This window comes from Artemia sp. Qi Xiang Cuo, chromosome 21 (assembly GCF_049724085.1).
Source record: "Artemia sp. Qi Xiang Cuo chromosome 21, ASM4972408v1, whole genome shotgun sequence".
Classification (NCBI taxonomy): Eukaryota; Metazoa; Arthropoda; class Branchiopoda; order Anostraca; family Artemiidae; genus Artemia; species Artemia sp. Qi Xiang Cuo.
The window spans coordinates 18,206,001-18,223,083 of record NC_142814.1 but is presented as its reverse complement, the minus strand read 5'-3'; the positions used below and the strand labels follow the sequence as shown (position 1 = coordinate 18,223,083).

At 35.4% G+C, this 17,083-nt stretch overlaps 1 protein-coding gene across 4 annotated transcripts in view; it reads right to left on the bottom strand.

Annotated features, from left to right (window-relative positions):
• Positions 1–3,025, bottom strand: part of LOC148939299 (helicase senataxin-like) — a 41,172-nt gene extending 38,147 nt beyond the window's left edge. For 3 of the 4 annotated variants that reach the window (XM_089106982.1, XM_089106984.1, XM_089106985.1), the window contains exon 1: positions 2,990–3,025. The gene's annotated coding sequence lies outside the window, so the exon portion shown is untranslated. The remainder of the gene's footprint in view (positions 1–2,989) is intronic. The other variant, XM_089106983.1, reaches the window with a different exon arrangement.
• Between the last annotated feature and the right edge of the window lie 14,058 nt (positions 3,026–17,083).

Genomic DNA, 17,083 nt, shown 5'->3' with positions numbered 1-17,083 from the left:
CCCCCATGGATACGGCCTTTGCCCGTACTAATGATTATTCAGATTAAAAGTTGTCAGAAGAATCTTTGATCACCAGCATTTATTTTGTAATTATTTAAATGTAGGAAACTAAATTTCAGACATCAAATTAATTATGCAAAGAACCACTAATAACCTTCTACATATTGTTTTTTTCAAGAGAAGGACTACCCTTGTCGATAATCCATGAAATACCCAAGTATTTTGACATAAGGAACAAATCAGATGTGAAACTTGCAATACAGATTTTAAGGTCCCATCGTGGTCGAAGTTTATGTGTTTTTACTCTTCGTTGTGTTGCCATCTGCAAAAGCTCCCGATTGGGCTGGAAAGATGTCTGTTAGTGTTATAGGCAGACAAACTCGGATGAGACTTTATTATTCCTTTTATATATATTTTTTTTTAATAGCCAAGTATTTTTTGATTTCAGACTTACATAACCAAGCATTGATTTGATGTACTGTATTTATTTGTGGTTTGATTTTAGATAAACATAGCCAAGCATTAATTAAGGATTGTGACTGCAGCTAGTTAAGTATTCAAATGCGAAAAGTGTGAAGAAGGAAAACACTGGATGAAAGAGAAACTATAGTGCCCCCAGATGAAATTCACTGGTGGGTCCTGGGGGGGGGGGGGTTAGCCCTCCAATATTTTTTTTCTGGTGCCGTCATTTCTTTTCTTCTGTTTTTCACTCTTTTGAAAAATAAATTTGAAAATCTAGTCAATTATTGGCGGCCTTGTCACACCCCCCTCAGATTTTGCTTATAAGCACCCTTGTTACATTACAACCCCCCCCCAGATTTTGCTATAGATCAGCCCCTGATGAAACATAGCTTCAAGACACTTCGAGAAAACCCCTGAAAGCTAGAAGAGACCTTTTCCCAGACTCCTCACTAGGTCATAAGCGGGTCGTGAGATTTGGGTTGACTTGTGTCACGTGGGCAAAGGGCTGTTAGCCCAGGAACACTAACAGCAACAAAAACTTGCAATCAGACGCATAGTATTTTAACGAAATTCTTAAAGGGTGAAAGGAATTCCTACAAGTTTTCCCTGAAATGGCAGCAGGGTTGCCAACTGAACACATTTTATGCCAAAAGGACACATTCCCATGGGCCAGGACACAATGAGAAAGGGACAAAAAAGTGACATATTTTAGAAATTTGAGACATAAAAGGGCAAAAAAGGGACACATTTTATAAGTTTATGACAGAACGAAATTTTCAAACTAGATATATCTTTTGGTAAAAAAAAAGTCACTTTTCACCAAAGTAGTGCTTTTATCTTTTTTTCTCTGTTTTATTGTTGTTTTTTTTTTACTTCCAGGTTTTGTCAGAGATGTCATAATAAGGGATTTTCTCCAAAGTTAAACTTCATTGTTCCAAGAACTCCATGATATGAAAAAAAAAATTCCACACCGATACATTTCCTTGAGGGAACCTATTGATACGTTAGAATTAATTGTGCGATACGGAGAAGAGGGGGTCTTCGCAAGCGTAAGACCTGCCTTTCAAATATTATTAGCAATTGCAGTGTCGGTGGCCAGTAATGAGTGGTCGTTTGGTAAGCTAAATCTAATATTAACGTACCTCAGATCGACTAAGGGCCAGGAGTGACTAGGTGATTTAGCGTTAATGAGCATAGAACGTTAAGGTGGCCAGTAATAAACTTAAATTAAAATTAACGTACCTAAGATCTACTATGTGCCAGGAGCGAGTACATGATTTAGCGTTAATGAGCATAGAACGTTAAGGTGGCCAGTAATAAACTTAAATTAAAATTAACGTAAATCAACGTACCTCAGATCGACTATGTGCCAGGAGCGAGTAAATGATTTAGCGTTAATGAGCATAGAACGTTAAGGTGGCCAGTAATAAACTTAAATTAAAATTAACGTACCTCAGATCTACTATGTGCCAGGAGCGAGTAGATGATTTAGCGTTAATGAGCATAGAACGTTAAGGTGGCCAGTAATAAACTTAAATTAATATTAACGTACCTCAGATCGACAATGGGCCAGGAGCGGCTAAATGATTTAGCTTTAATGAGCATAGTACGCGAAGAATTAGAAGCAATCTAATTGTATGATGTGTATGATGTTTTGTTATATCTAAAGTGTATGATGTTTTGTTATATCGCACTGAGTACTGGAGTAACAAATTTATAGACGCTGCAACTTCATTTAAGACAATCTTCCGAGGGATGTTATCCCTGAAAACCCGTCTGTTGATCCCTTTTAAGAGAAGCCAAGCAGACACGCATCTAGGGAGAAAACCTAAATAATTGGCTGACTAGTAGCTTATCCAGGGTTGCTATCCCAAATTATTTATCACTAATTCTAATATTTTTTTTACATTGCCAACAAAAAACACCACTAAATCACCACATAAATCACTTGATTTTTGAAGAAAATCACTAAATAAAAAAAAAAAACTAAATCCCAATTCTAAGTTCTGGTTCTAAGTGTGGAGGGAAAGTGGTCGTCCTAAATCCAGTGTGTTGAATTGTCTCCGTGTACACGAAAAACGTAAATTTGAGAAAGCCCTCAAGCAGCATCGCACGAATGTGAAAAATGACTATACAGAGAGAGAGTAAAATCATTTTTGACAGGCCAAATATAGTGACAGAAATGGCAGATATTTTGGACCGACCTCCACGTTCCGTCTTCAGAGCCTAATAATGGAAATGACAAAAACATTGAAAATATGAGAACTAAAAAAAATAAGACTTAAAAAACGATTCAAACTCAAAGATTAAAACCCCCGAAATTAAAAATTTTCTACTTTATAATTGGGGCTGGGTACAAATGAACCGAATGCCATTTTTAACGTCAGAGAATTGAACCTTTTCTGGTTTTCAGTCTGTGTTTTTAAGTTGTTAATTGTTAAGTTTTTAAGTTGTTAATAATGGCTAAGTTTTTAATTGATCTTTTCACATAAATTTAAAATCAGATTTTCATTGCCTTTCCACTTACTTTCAAGTCTTTTACGTACACGGTTCCATCCTTTACTTTCACGCTGAGGTGCTTTCGGGAGACCAAAACGGTATTGCAAACCATATCAGTAGTCCTGACTCTACCAAGAATGTATTCTTTCTGCAAAAAAAAAAAAAAACAATAAATAAAAAATGAAAGGTAAATAACCACGATTTATTTGTATAATAAGACTAAAAATGGAAGATCTGTAAAAATTACCTTTTTTCGCGAAATTTAGTAGATTTAACGAAAAGCACCAAAAAGTACCAGAGTCTCAGAACATGTTCATAGGTTACAATTTTTGAAACTAAAAAGTATTACAAGCCGTGGAACCGTACTTCTAGTGGATTTACGCTTAGAAACAGAAACCCTGTTTCTAAGTGAGTGTTATTTTATTCAAGAAGAACACTGACTGACTCATTAACATTTATACAAATACACAGAGTCATAATACAAGCCAAGGTAATGTGCCTCTTTTAAGATAATTATAACACTTTTTTCTTTATCTTGATATTTTTTAATCAAATAAGAAAACTTTTCTTTCAAATGAAACTAAAGAAAGACACAGAAATTTAAACGAAGAGAAATATTATCAAATGTAGTAACTTTAGGTTTTTATTTACCCATTGCTAAAAAAAGATCGTTTAGAACCTTCCAATTAAAAATTTATTATTTGAAGTAATTACTTCAAATAATAAAACTCTTATTATGGAAAAAGTATAAAATAAAAAAATATGACGTTACTCTTATATAAGCAATCCTGTTGATCTAGTTTGGAACAGAAGTTAGTGGTCTGACTCAGTAAACAGCTCAGCCAGAGTCGATTCTATTATAAATTAAATAAAAAAACAAGTTTTTTTATAACTGAAAGTAAACAGCGACATTAAAACTTAAAACGAACAACAATTATTCCGTATATGAAAGGGGCTGTCCCCACCTCAGTGCCTCGTTCTTTGCGCTAAAGTTTGACTCTGTCTCACAGATTTATTTTTTAACACAATAAAAAACTTTAGCGTAAAGAGCGAGGCGTTGAGGAGGGACATCCCCTTTCATACGTATACGGAATAATTTCTGTTCGTTTTGAGTTTTAATGTCGCTCCTTACTTTCAGTTAAAAAAAAATCGTTCTTTTAAATTTTATTTCTGAACGTTTTTGAATTAATGCAGCTTTGATTTTGGCTCACCGTAGGCCTACATGAATAATTAAAACAAAATTGCATATTAATTTTACTTTTTTTGGCTAAATGGCTTTCTCGAAATTTTGATCTGACGTAACTTCCGAATTAACTTACGTAACGAGCTTCTATATTCGTATATTTGTATTACGTACATTAGGGGGTTCACCCCCTAGTCAATACCTCGCTCTTTACGCTAAAGTTCATTTTTTTACAATTCTTTAACAATGACCCCTTATTCACAAAGGCCGTTAATTAACCCAATCATATAAGTAATAATTTCTGTTCGTTTTAAGTTTTGATGTTGCTCCTTACTTTCAGTTTAACAAATTGTTTTTTTATTTAATTTCTGATCGTTTTTTAAATACTGCTGGGAAATCTGGCACCCCCTTCATAGCAATGTCCCTTCCCCCATGAAAAGATCCTCCCACGTAACCCCAACCCCCCGACTACCAGAACCCCCCCCCCTGAAAACTTCTGTATACTTCCTAATAACCAATAGGCCTACTATATGTAAACATTGAGCAAAGTTCATAACTTGCAGACCTTTCCCCGGGAATTGTAGGGGATTAAGTCATACTCAAAGACATAGTTATTGTATTTTCTGACCAAGCTGAACAAAACGGCTATCTCAAAGTTTTGATCGGGTGACTTTGGGAAAAAAGAGCACGCGAGGGGGCCTAGTTGCCCTCCATTTTTTTGGTCATTTAAAAAGAGCACTAGAACTTTTAATTTCCGTTCGAAAGAGCCCTCTCGTGTTTCTAGAACCGCTGGGTCGATACGATCACCCCTTGGGAAAAACAAACTAACAAACAAAAAAACAAAAAAAAAACAAATAAACAAGCATCCGTGACCTTTTTTTGTGGCAAAAATACAAAATTCCATATTTTTGCAGATAGGAGCTTAAAACTTCTATAGTAGGGTTCTCTGACACACTGAATCTGATGGTGTGATTTTCATTAAAGTTTCTGTGACTTTTAGGGGGTGTTTTTCTCTTTTTTCGTAAATAAGGCAAATTTTCTCAGGCGCGTAACTTTTAAAGGGTAAGACTAAACTTGATGAAACTTATATATTTAAAATCAGCATAGAATCTGATTCTGGAGCAATGTGGGAAGGTAAACAGAAAGGATGTATAGCCCCAGTAGATCTATGGATCTATTCAAGGTAAAGTAAATCAAAAGACAGTACATTTACATACACAATCAAAACAGCGTTTCAACTTGAGAACAACTAAGAAGATCAAGTTAAAACCGTCAGAAAGTGTTTGTGGGAGGGCAAGCGCTATTTAAATTAGCGACAAAATGTTTTTGCCACCAATTTATTGGTTCGTCCAAATAAGGGCCAAATTGTTTTCTTGAAAGTCTGAAACTTATGTCTGTAAGCTAATAGGTCAGGAGAAACCTTATGCATGGAAAAAATGACACCAAAAAATGGTTCCTTATATTTCATCTCTCCATTGAGCTTGAAAATGGCAATCAGAAGTTTCTTGGTCAGGTGGATCCCTCTGCACAAAACAAATTTTAGACTAACTTTGGCTGAATCGGCTTATAAGTAGTCCCCGAAGCCGCGCCAGCAGACGCAATTTGGCTTTGCGGCGCCCCACCAATCTATCAGCGTTTGTTCTATTTTTAGCATTTTCGCTTGTTATTTTTTCTTTAATTTCAACAACTAAACTGGGATCTGTTCTCATCGGGATTCCTTCTTCCTTCTAAAAAAGAGTTCTTGGGATTCGAAATTCCTTTTCAACTTCATTGCCATGACCCAACCTCGGACAAAATAAGGACGATAAATCAAGCTTAACTTCTCCCAAAAATTACTTTAATCCAAATGATCGACATTAACCATAAACTGCTTCAGAATCAAGTTGATCCGACAAAATAAGGAACTTAAAATCTTGAATTTAAATTAAACTCTAAAATAAGTTTCCTTGCACAATATCTCAATGGCTAATTTATAGACCTCAAGGGAATCTGATGTGTATACCTTACGCTGGTTTTACCTCCACGGAAGATGCTACCTCGGCGGAAAATACTCCCCGCGGCTGGTTGGTCTCCAATCGCTTTCGACTTGTAAAACAAAAATACTAGAACTCATAATTTTTGATTGAATGATCAGCCTCCGAAGTTTCTACAACCGCGATGTGGAGGTGGAGATGTGGAAGGGGCAGTCCTCCTATACGGAAATTCTGCTCATTTTGGGGTTTAATGTTACTCTTTACTTTCATAATAACACTGTAGACAAGAAATATTCCCAGATATCAAGAGGAATTAAATATCAATTTCACATTTTTGATGCATTTTTAAAGTTGTTTTTGCCCCTCAACTCGAAAAAACAACCACCCAAAACAAATTCCTGGATACAGTCCTGGGGATTATACATCAATTTCTAACTCCACCCTTCCCTCGTATCTCCCTTAGAATTAATTTTGTATTTATCTGAAGGCTCAATGGAAGTTAGAAATGGTCTGTGCAAGGCAGACCATTGGTCAGCATGGGAAAAGTTTTTCAAGAAAAGTAAGTCAATGAGAGTTGGGATATTTAGGAATTAAATGCACCCTGTGATGTATCTCCCTCTATCCATAGCTAGCCGAAATATTTTTAGGTCTAAACAAATTTCACTGGCTTAGATAAATTTCCTGTAGTTTTACAATTCCAAACATTTGCATACAAGGGCTTTAATACTCTACAATGGGGTTCTCTGAATGTGTTGTAGTTAGGGAGGAAGGGACAGGCCTCAAACAGGTGGAGGGGAGGGGACCAGGGGTGGGTGGAGAGAGAAATGGATATATAAACAGTAAGTCCGTGTCCAGGACTTTCGTTGGGGGAGGGGCTATTTTTTCAGGGGGGAATACAAAAAAACTTAAAACACGCGTAAAAAAAGTAAAATAGGTATTCAATCACTCTTGATTTCTGGGAATATTTCTGGTCTGTGCTGTTATTATGAAAGCAAAGAGTAACATTAAACACCGAAATGAAAAGAATTTATTCCGTATTGGAGGGGACTGTCTCTTCCTCATCCTCACCTCCACCTCATGGTCACAGAAACTTTGGAGGGGGCTCTAACGTCAGAAACTGAGAGTTCTAGTCCTTTTTTCAGAAGTCGCAAGTGATTGGGGACCAACGAGCCACAGGGGTGGCGGGGCCTAAGCGCCGGCTCCCATCTTACTCCATGTCTGGATTTCCTGGTCTTACAACGTTTATTTCACCTGATTGACTACCCTATACCTATTTTGCAATTCCATGAGGTCTCAATACTCAGTATTTCAATACTCAGAAAAAAACCATGTGTAAGTCTCATAAGATAAATAGCAGGATATAATCCCTGAAAATTTTCTCTTATATTATAATGAATTGTGTGCTTTACCGAAAACACAGGAAATATATAAAAACTACAGTTAAACCTTTGATCTTCAATTTCTGATCCTTTAAGAGCAAATTATGGTTTTTGGATATTTTCGGAATTATAGCAGGTGGGTCATTTATATCTGCCTCAATACTAGTAAGTCTGCGAAATACATCCTAATTAGTGTTGCAGTCTTGTTTCTAGCTAAGTTTTCAAAAAATCAGTTATGAAAAAAAAGAAAAAACATCAGTTCAAATATTAAATACTGCCGGCTAAACTAAAACTATGTAGTTTTATGTGCTCAGCCATCATACTCAAGTGCGACCAGGATGCCTCAATTGCCAATATGAGTGTGGGGGGGGGGGGGGGGGTAAATAAGCTCTTTTATTCTCAAAGCAGTTTAATGTAACGTTTAATTTAAAAAGTTTTATTACATTACTATTAAGTAAGAGGATTCAATCCTGAAGCATTGAGAAACAGTAGTCACTGTTGGGTACAAAGTGAGAGTATGAGTGGTAACAATTGCCTTATTATGTATAATAATTTCTGATTATTTAAGTTCTAATATTGTTCTCTACTTTCACACAATTTTCTTTTTAATTTAAATTCCATCCGTTTTCAGTAAAATATTCGTTGTAATCCACCCTTGGCCTTTACGCAAAATTTTAACTTTTGCGTATGCTTCGAAACTGAAAAAAAGCCCCTGGAAAAAGCTTTCCTCTTAATACTTTTTTCAAGCGGACCTGAAATGCCAAAACAATTTTCGTTACGTAGTAACGGCCTTGTGTTTTAGAAGTCGTTCTTTAAGGAACGGAACTAAAGGTCTAACTTTAGCGTAAAGAGCGGGATATTGAGGAGGAGGCAGCACCCAACTTATACACAATAATTTATCTTTGCTTTATGTTTTAATGTTGCTCCTTGTTTTCAGTTGAAAAAGCTTGTTTTTTTATTTAATTTCTGATCGTTGGTTAAATAATGCCGGGAAAACCACCTTCCCCTCCATGGAAGCCCCACCCATGAATATATATATATATATATATATATATATATATATATATATATATATATATATATATATATATATATATATATATATATATATATATATATATATATATATATATATATATATATATATATATATATATATATATATATTATATATATATATATATATATATATATATATATATATATATATATATATATATATAATGTTTTAGAGGTAATTACTTGGCAAGAAAAAAAATAGAGAGAGAGAGAGAGAGAGAGAGAGAGAGAGAGAGAGAGAGAGAGAGAGAGAGAGAGAGAGAGAGAGAGAGAGAGAGAGAGAGACAGAGAGAGAGAGAAGAAGAAGAAGAAAAAGACTGTCATCCTAATCCAGCAATTGAGATAAATGTGCACTTGAACGAAGATTATATATATATATATATATATATATATATATATATATATATATATATATATATATATAAATATAAATGAGAGGAAAAATGAGAGGAAACAAGACAAAAATAGTAATAAAGAAAAAAACTTACCCCCGGGCTGATTTCAAACGAGGCATTGTTAAAAAGCTGTCTACGTAGAACGAGCATCTTCAAATAGAACTGAAAAGTAAGCTGAAATGAAATATTTCAATACATAACCAGAAAAATTTAGATCCATTGGCGTTTCTAGTGTAGATATCATGGCGCATTTACTTGCACATATGGTCAATTTCGGTAATTTTTCTCCTACACTCGTCTGGGAAGTCCCTCCCTTTAAGCGGATATTTAGGCGGTAGAAATCTTTGAACAGGCAACTTTTTGCTATCTTGGAAGGGGGTTAGGTTGGGAACATTTAACTTTCAAAGATGGATCTAGAGACTAAAGTATGTTCCGGGAAGGTATTTTCGAGTACCTACCTCCACTCCCTCTCCCCTCTATAGGGCACTGGCCTTTGATGACCTTTAGAAAGGTTTGTGTTATAAAAGTGAAACTTGCAAAATAGATCTTCTGCTTCAATGAAGTACAAGAAAATTATTTTCAGCCTCACAACTTCGCTCAATCCCAATTTATGAGGTTTGAAAGATCTGCACATACATTTCCAAAATTAAAAAAAAACATTGGTATGGCTTAAAATTCTACTCAAATAACAAGAATTACATTTTCAAAGCAAAAGCCAGAGAAAAAGAAACTGAAAACTGAAAATTAAGGTATAATACTGCTTTGTCAAAATACCAATAGGTAATAGACCTTTCAAGTAGGCGAAGTTATAAGACTTAGAAATCAGAAGAGGTCTAACATAGTAGCCTGGCAATACTTTCCCGGAGTATCTTTTTGGTCCTGGATTCATTACTGAAAGTTTCATTTTCCTAACATAACCCCTTGCCAAGATACATAAAGTAGCTCGTCTATGATTTTACAATTTGCCTGAAAGTTCGGCTCTTTTTCAAACTTCATCTGCTCTTTGAAAATTCGTCTGAAATTCCCCATAAAATTGCTGCTGTATATGCTTACTGATATAACAATATGAACTAAACTGCTGACATCAAAATGCATGGAGAGATAGCCACCAACAGAAGTGAGGAAAACAAAAATAAAATACTGCCTTAGATTTGGAAGGTATTTTAGCACTAAAGTACCGTGTATGTCCTGAAAACATCCAATAATATCCGAGGGTGGCGACCAGAGGGGGGGGGGCAAATGCGTTCCCTTCCGTCAAAATTTGAAAAAATTCTTTTAGAGGTACTTCCACTAGATTGAAAACATTGACAAAATAATACGCCCGGAATATTGTCAAAATGGTTTGTTCACAAAAAAAAATCATTGCTTCACCTCAGTCGTATCCAGGATTTTTTTTTTGGGGGGGGCGGGGGTAAGAATATTTTAACGCATCAAAAAGTTTATTTATATTAATTTTTGTTATGTTTTTACGAGTCGGAAACATTTCAGGGCAGGGTTTCAAATCCCCTATCCTCCCCCCTGGATACGGCCTTGCTTCCCCTACAAGTTTATGAATTGGCACCCTCGATAAGATCATTTCTCACACTGGTCTAATAAAGATGTCACTCGCCTGAGTTTACAATGAATTCTTCCACGAATTCCAGTCTATAGCTGATTGATAAGCACCTTCAAAATGTTAATATTGCATTAAAATACAATTTAGATAGATAGAAAAGTATGTTAAAGAGAAAGTTTACATTTGTGCAAAAAGAACATGACAAAAAAGAAACAAACCGCTTGCACCGTTATTTTGTGCAAAAAGAACCTGACATAAAAGAAACAGTCCGCTTGCACCGTTATTTTGTGCAAAAAGAACCTGATAAAACAGAAACGATCCAACAGAAAATTCAAGATTTCATACTTATGATATGTGTCCAATAAACCCAGACGGTCAAAACTCTTGTACATCAGATAATTTTACGAGGGAACCGGCCCGATTAAAAACTGTGTTCGAGCATCAAGGCTAGGTTTCTTTATCTTATGCACAGTTCATATAATTATTCAGTATGATCATTCCCTATCTCACCCATTATAAAAACCCGGACCGGGGTTCGAGTGCTCCAGAGAACGTAGAAACAATCGGAAACAAGTGGAAACCCGCTATTAATAACTGCACGAAGAAGTGGGAGGAGCTTTTTGTTCGCACCGAGAACGAAGACCAGAAATGATCTGAGATAAGCTTACTGGATAATTATATGAACTGTGATCTTATGAGACAAAAATTGTATTTTGCTATCAGGCCCAACCCAACGTGGCGAAGAAAACAAGCTTAAAACTTAGGTACAGACAAATCAGTTTTAGGGGAGGGACAAAGGGAGCACATGCCCCGGGCGCTGAAATTTTAGGGGCACAAAATTCCGAATGAATAATCTAACAGTTATAATTGTTTTGCAGTTTTTGAAGTTTCATTTTTATTAAAATAAAGTTGAGGGCGCAGTTAATAAATGAAAATCATTCACAAAAACAAGGTCAAAATAATTATATAATAATGATTAAAATAATCGAATCAAAACAATTAATAATAATTTAATAAATTAAATAATAATAATAAAAAAATTAACCGAAACAAAATTGTTAGTAAATGAACACATTTAAAAAATTTGGCCTGAAAGTTTTGCGGGAGACAGGGGCGGGGAAATAATCAAGATTTTACACCGGGCGCAACGGCCAGAAGCACCACTGGGTACAGAACAATATCATTTTTATAAGACAAAAGACGGGGAGGGGGGAATTAATAAGAAACACTAAAGAGGGCGCAAATTCTACGAAAATTTAGCAAATTACGGGCAAAAGGCCTTACTTCTGCTTGTGTTCCTTTTTGTGCTCATTTTTCCAGTTATGGCTCGTTTTTCCAGTTTTCCAGTTTGTGTTCCAGTTTTCCAGTTTGTATTGACTCGTTTTTATCGTCTTTTACCACCTAATTTTTTTCCATACCTTTTACGACCCCGTAATATAAAACTTCATTATTACTCAGAGAATACCATCTTCTTCGGGATTCTGTAAATTCCTGTATATGGGTCACCGATACCCCTTTCCCTGGGGTCCCCTTTCTCCAGCATCCGGGTAATCTCAAACGCTTTTAGGGGCATATTTCTATTTGTAAAGCTATGGCTCAAAATGTAGGACCTTAAATTTTTGGACTTCCTGTCTTGGACCGCCCCAATAGCGTCCCTGATCCAAAACCATTTTTATAATAACTCACCATGACTATGATGCAAAGCCTGATGAGATAATCCATCTATATATAATTCAAAGCAAGGGCGTCCATAAGAAGGCATGGACAGGTCACCTCCCCCAATTTTAATCTCCTGAGCAGGCCAAACATGAGAATTGCCAAATTTTATAAATTCAGATACAATGGGAGTAACATGTTGTATATATTTATGACACTTTTTTAGCAAAGTAATGGGTGTTCCTTTGCAATAACTCTTGAAGACCCTATTGATTACACTATTGACCCGTTATGAATATTTAGTAACAGTCAAGTTTATGTCCTCTTCTAAACTAAGCCCACTATAATAACAAAATTCAGTTGCAAGGTTAGTTATAGCAAAGGAATTAAGTAGAAAAAATATCACCTGGTTATAAACAAAAGGTTACTTTTTTTTCTTTTTTGCTTCAAGTTTGCATTATGAACACCTGTTGATAAGAAATAAGCACAGAAAATAATGGTAAATGAGCAAATTTTCTACATAGCCCGGAGTTATTTTCAGGCAATAGAGGTGGGAGGGGGCTTGATACAATTAATCCTATAAATAGAAATTTTATGAATATAATAAAGTCAAATTGGAGTAGAATTGATTTTGCAATCTCGGAAATCAGCTGAATTAGCAGAATGATAGCCTACTTTCTAGAATCTACTTACAGCCTAAATCATTCCCTGGGAAGATATTTTGAAGCTCCTTTCATTTCTTCTTTCATATTTCTAAGGCTTCAAAATTTGTATAATAGATGTGGCTAGCCTAAACTTCTTTTAACCTTTGCGAAAAACAAGTTTTACCATAAGGTTGACTTGGGACTACTTTTCCTGGACAATAGGTCTTGGAAACAGTTCTAATGATTTAAGTACGATTTAAAATCATATTATACATTTATTTTTTATTTAAGACACATTTTTAAAATTTGTCGAGATAATACAAATCATGATTTAGAAGAGACATAAGGCTTAAAACACTTGAACGCCAATTGTGCCTCTGATCTACAGTATTACTGATATTTCAAACAGTTCGTGGTAACGAACTGTAAGTAAGGAGCGACCCGGCTCAATAGTAACCAAAACTCTAAAAAATGGAATTTTGATACCAGTATACACATCAAAAGAATTGGATTTTTATGCTGATTTCAAATATTTAAGTTTCATTAAGTTTAGTCTTATACATCAAAAGTTACGAGCTTGAAAAAATTAGCCTTATTTTCAAAAAAAAGGGGAAACTCCCCCTAAAAGTGATAGAATCTTAATAGAAATCGAACCATCATGTTCAGTGTATCAGAGAACCCTACTGTAGAGGTTTCAAGCTCCTACCTACAAAAATGTGGAATTTTGCACTTTTTGCCAAAAGAAAGATCACGCATGCAATCAATCAATCAATCAATTTATTCAATCAATAAACTTAACAAAATACACTTCAATATAAACTCCCCCGTAAGGCTCTATGGCCAGGAAAAAAACAGGGGAGAAACAAAAATGAAACAAATACACAAAAAACAAAAACATTGTCAACATTCACACCTTTAAGAGACTCAACACAAGAGAAAACAAAAATTAATAAATAAAAAAAAAAATAAACAAGAAAAAATCAATCATCATCGGAAAATGCATCAGAAAATACGATGATCCACATAAAAAAAAGAAGGGAAAAAAACAAAAATCAAAAACTAAACAGGGGACTACCAAGCAATCAATTTATTCTAATGATTCTAATCAATCAATCAAATCAATCAATCAATCAATTTATTTAATCAGTGAATTTACGGCAAAAACACTTCAATATAGAACCCCCCGTAAGGTTCAATGGCCAGGAAAAAAACAGAAATAGCATAAATACAAAAAAAAGTATTTTCAATATAATGCATTTCAACCTTTCAAAGACTCAACACACACACACACACACACAACACAAAACAAAACAAAGAAGAGAAAAAAAACAATAATTAAAAGACCCAAACAAAAAGCAATTTTTATGAGACCCCCTCCCACCCCCCACCCCCTCAAAAAAAAGATGTAGGACAATCCAATAGATTAAATCAAATTCCAAAAATATATTTGAAACCAAGCCACAAAAAATATTAGACAAACACAATACCCCTCACAACAAACGTTTCAAACCCAGGCTAGGGTCACCCGCCCCCCCCCCAAAAAAAAAATAATAAAATAAAATAAAAAGAATAATAAATTTAAACATGAAAAGACATTTTTTTTTTTGAATCTACCAAACGAGTGACATGTTTGAGCTGACTCAGGTAGGCTATTCCAACCGATACGGCAAGCAGGTAATGGATTAATCTAAGACCTGACCGATGGAGTAAATAAAATATTAATATTCCTTAAATTGCGAAGATGATGCGAAGACATCTCAGGGACGAAATAAGGAGTAGTTTGAAGGACTGTGGGAACATCACCATGAATTTGATGAAAAGTGAAAGACGCGCACGAAAGAATGTAGAGAGACTGCAAATCAAGTAATGGGCTAGTTGGGTCGGATGTAGAACGATTTGTTTCCAGTATAAGCCTTCTTGTCTTATCATATAACTTAGAAAGTGGTTTCAAAAAAGAAGAGAAAGTTGACATCCATATTGTAGGGCAATAAGAGACGTTAAATAAAAGTTCAAATAGGGATAAAATCCTTTTAATACACAGTGATGATGATAACAGTGATAGAAATTCACAAAAATACTAGATATTTCGGTCACATATACAGTGACCGTCATCAGTAGTAAAACTTTTACTAGTAAAGTTTTATTGAAAACATTCCTGTAGAGTTTGAATTGCTGAAGACGTGCAGCATTCAATGATAAAGATAGATGCGTGTTTATTTGTTGTTTTTTTCCCGCCTCGCTCTTTACGCTAAAGTTTGACTTTCTCAAAACTCTTTTTTTTAAACAATAAAAACTTTAGCGTAAAGAGCGAGGCGTTGAGAAGGGCACAGCCCCTTTTATATAAGGAAGCGGGGGTTTGGGGGGCGGCAGCCCCACAACTGTACCTCATAATCCCTGTACGTTTTAAGGTTCGAACTTGTGACTCAGCCTCTTTAACTCTTTAGAAAACGCAATTTTTTTCAAATAATTACATATATAGGCTAACACAAAGTTTCACAAGTTTATAATATGAAGTTTGTCGTCAAAAGTCAGCGGCCTTTGAAGGGGAAAGAGATGGAGGCAAAAAGCCTGCTTCAAAAGCATTCTATTGATGAAATTTAAGCTGTCAGTCTATTCATGAAAGTTTGATTCCCCTATCACAACTAATTTCCAGGATAGTCAACAGGGGTGCCAAGGGGAAGATTCAGAATTTCATATTCAGACCTTGAAAAATACCTTTCTTGGTATTTCTATTGCAAAAAATCGAAAAAAGACGAAATTACCAAAAAAAAACATGCCTCCACCCAACATATTTGAGAATCGGTGCCCATGAAAGCCAAAATAGAAATTTACCAAAGAATTTTCTATTAGCCTACAGTGTTAAGGTCAAGCCTATTTGAGATAAGGACACGAGCTGCACTAGGCAAATTTGGAGTTGTTTCCATTACTTACTTAGGTAGAAAGTGAAAACAGCACTGTATGTGCACAATTGTCAATTGGAGAAAGGGACAGGGGGTCTGTGCCCCCTAGATTTGTTCCCTCTCCCCGGATTTTGGAATACCTTTTTGGTGAGGGGGGATTCTACCATTGGAAAAATTCAACCTCTAAATATTGAAAAATATCCCCCCCCTAAAAATTTTCATGAATTGGCGCAATTGCACGTGCGTCATTTTATGCTCGTTCTAAATGTATTAGCCTTATCACTTCCTTCAAAAATTTTATTTTGAGCCTTTAAAAAGGAACCCTTAAATCGACACCTTGTTCCTTATTAGAAAAATGTTATCAGAAATTCTAAAAAATTACAGTAAAATTACCATAAATACTTGCTTATCTTTTTCCTAAAAGTGTAGCGGATAAAATTGCGGTTGAGCGGCTCTTCAGAGAGAAATAATCTTTCATGCTTCCTTAGTAGAATGCTAATAATGAATTCTAGTACTTTATGTTCCTTCCTGTGCTATTTGGGGAGATTACGTTCCATGGCACCTTTCCAGAGCATGTACCGATGGATTTGCATACTTTATGTTCCCTCTAATGCTATTCTAAGGTTTATGTTCCCTCCCATACTAATCTCAGGGCTTATAGTCCCCCATGCTATTCTAATGGTTTATGGTCCCTCTCATTCTGTTTTAAGGTTTTATATTTACTCTCATACTATTCTCAGGGTTTATGTTCCCTCCCATGCTATTCTAAGGGTTTATGGTCCCTCTCATGCTATTCTAAGGCCTTATGTTATTCTATGGGACCTCTACACGTGATTAAACATGTTTAGCTTGCCTTTCCTTGGTACCTTTCCAAACGAGCGGGGATTCCCCTCCGGTTCCTACACATTGCAAAAAAAGCGAGCAGTACGAACGGGGATTCCCCACACAAGTAAACTCCAAGTTTTTCAACCAGACTGTTTTTTTAGCCAACATCCATTGAGAATTGTTTGACATTTGTAAAAAGGGGTAAGGGATTTGCGGATTGGAGTGTAACTCGAGAGTAGTTTGTTATTAAAAAATTGGATGCTACAATTAGAATTGTTTGATTGACATTTGCAAAAAGGGGTAAGGGATTTACGAATTGGGTCGTATGAAGATGGAGAAAAAGGATTAAACTGATTATCAGTTAAGGTAACCCCTCGGGCATGTTAACTCAGGCAATTTGTTATAAATTTGAGACAACATCAATCTATGAAAATGGTTAATGATGATATAATGACATTGCGAATTGACCTAGCTTCACCTCTCCGATGTGGTCTGTATAAAACACAAGTGATGTTAGAACAGTGTTGTCAATTTAAAATAGGGTCTAACGTTT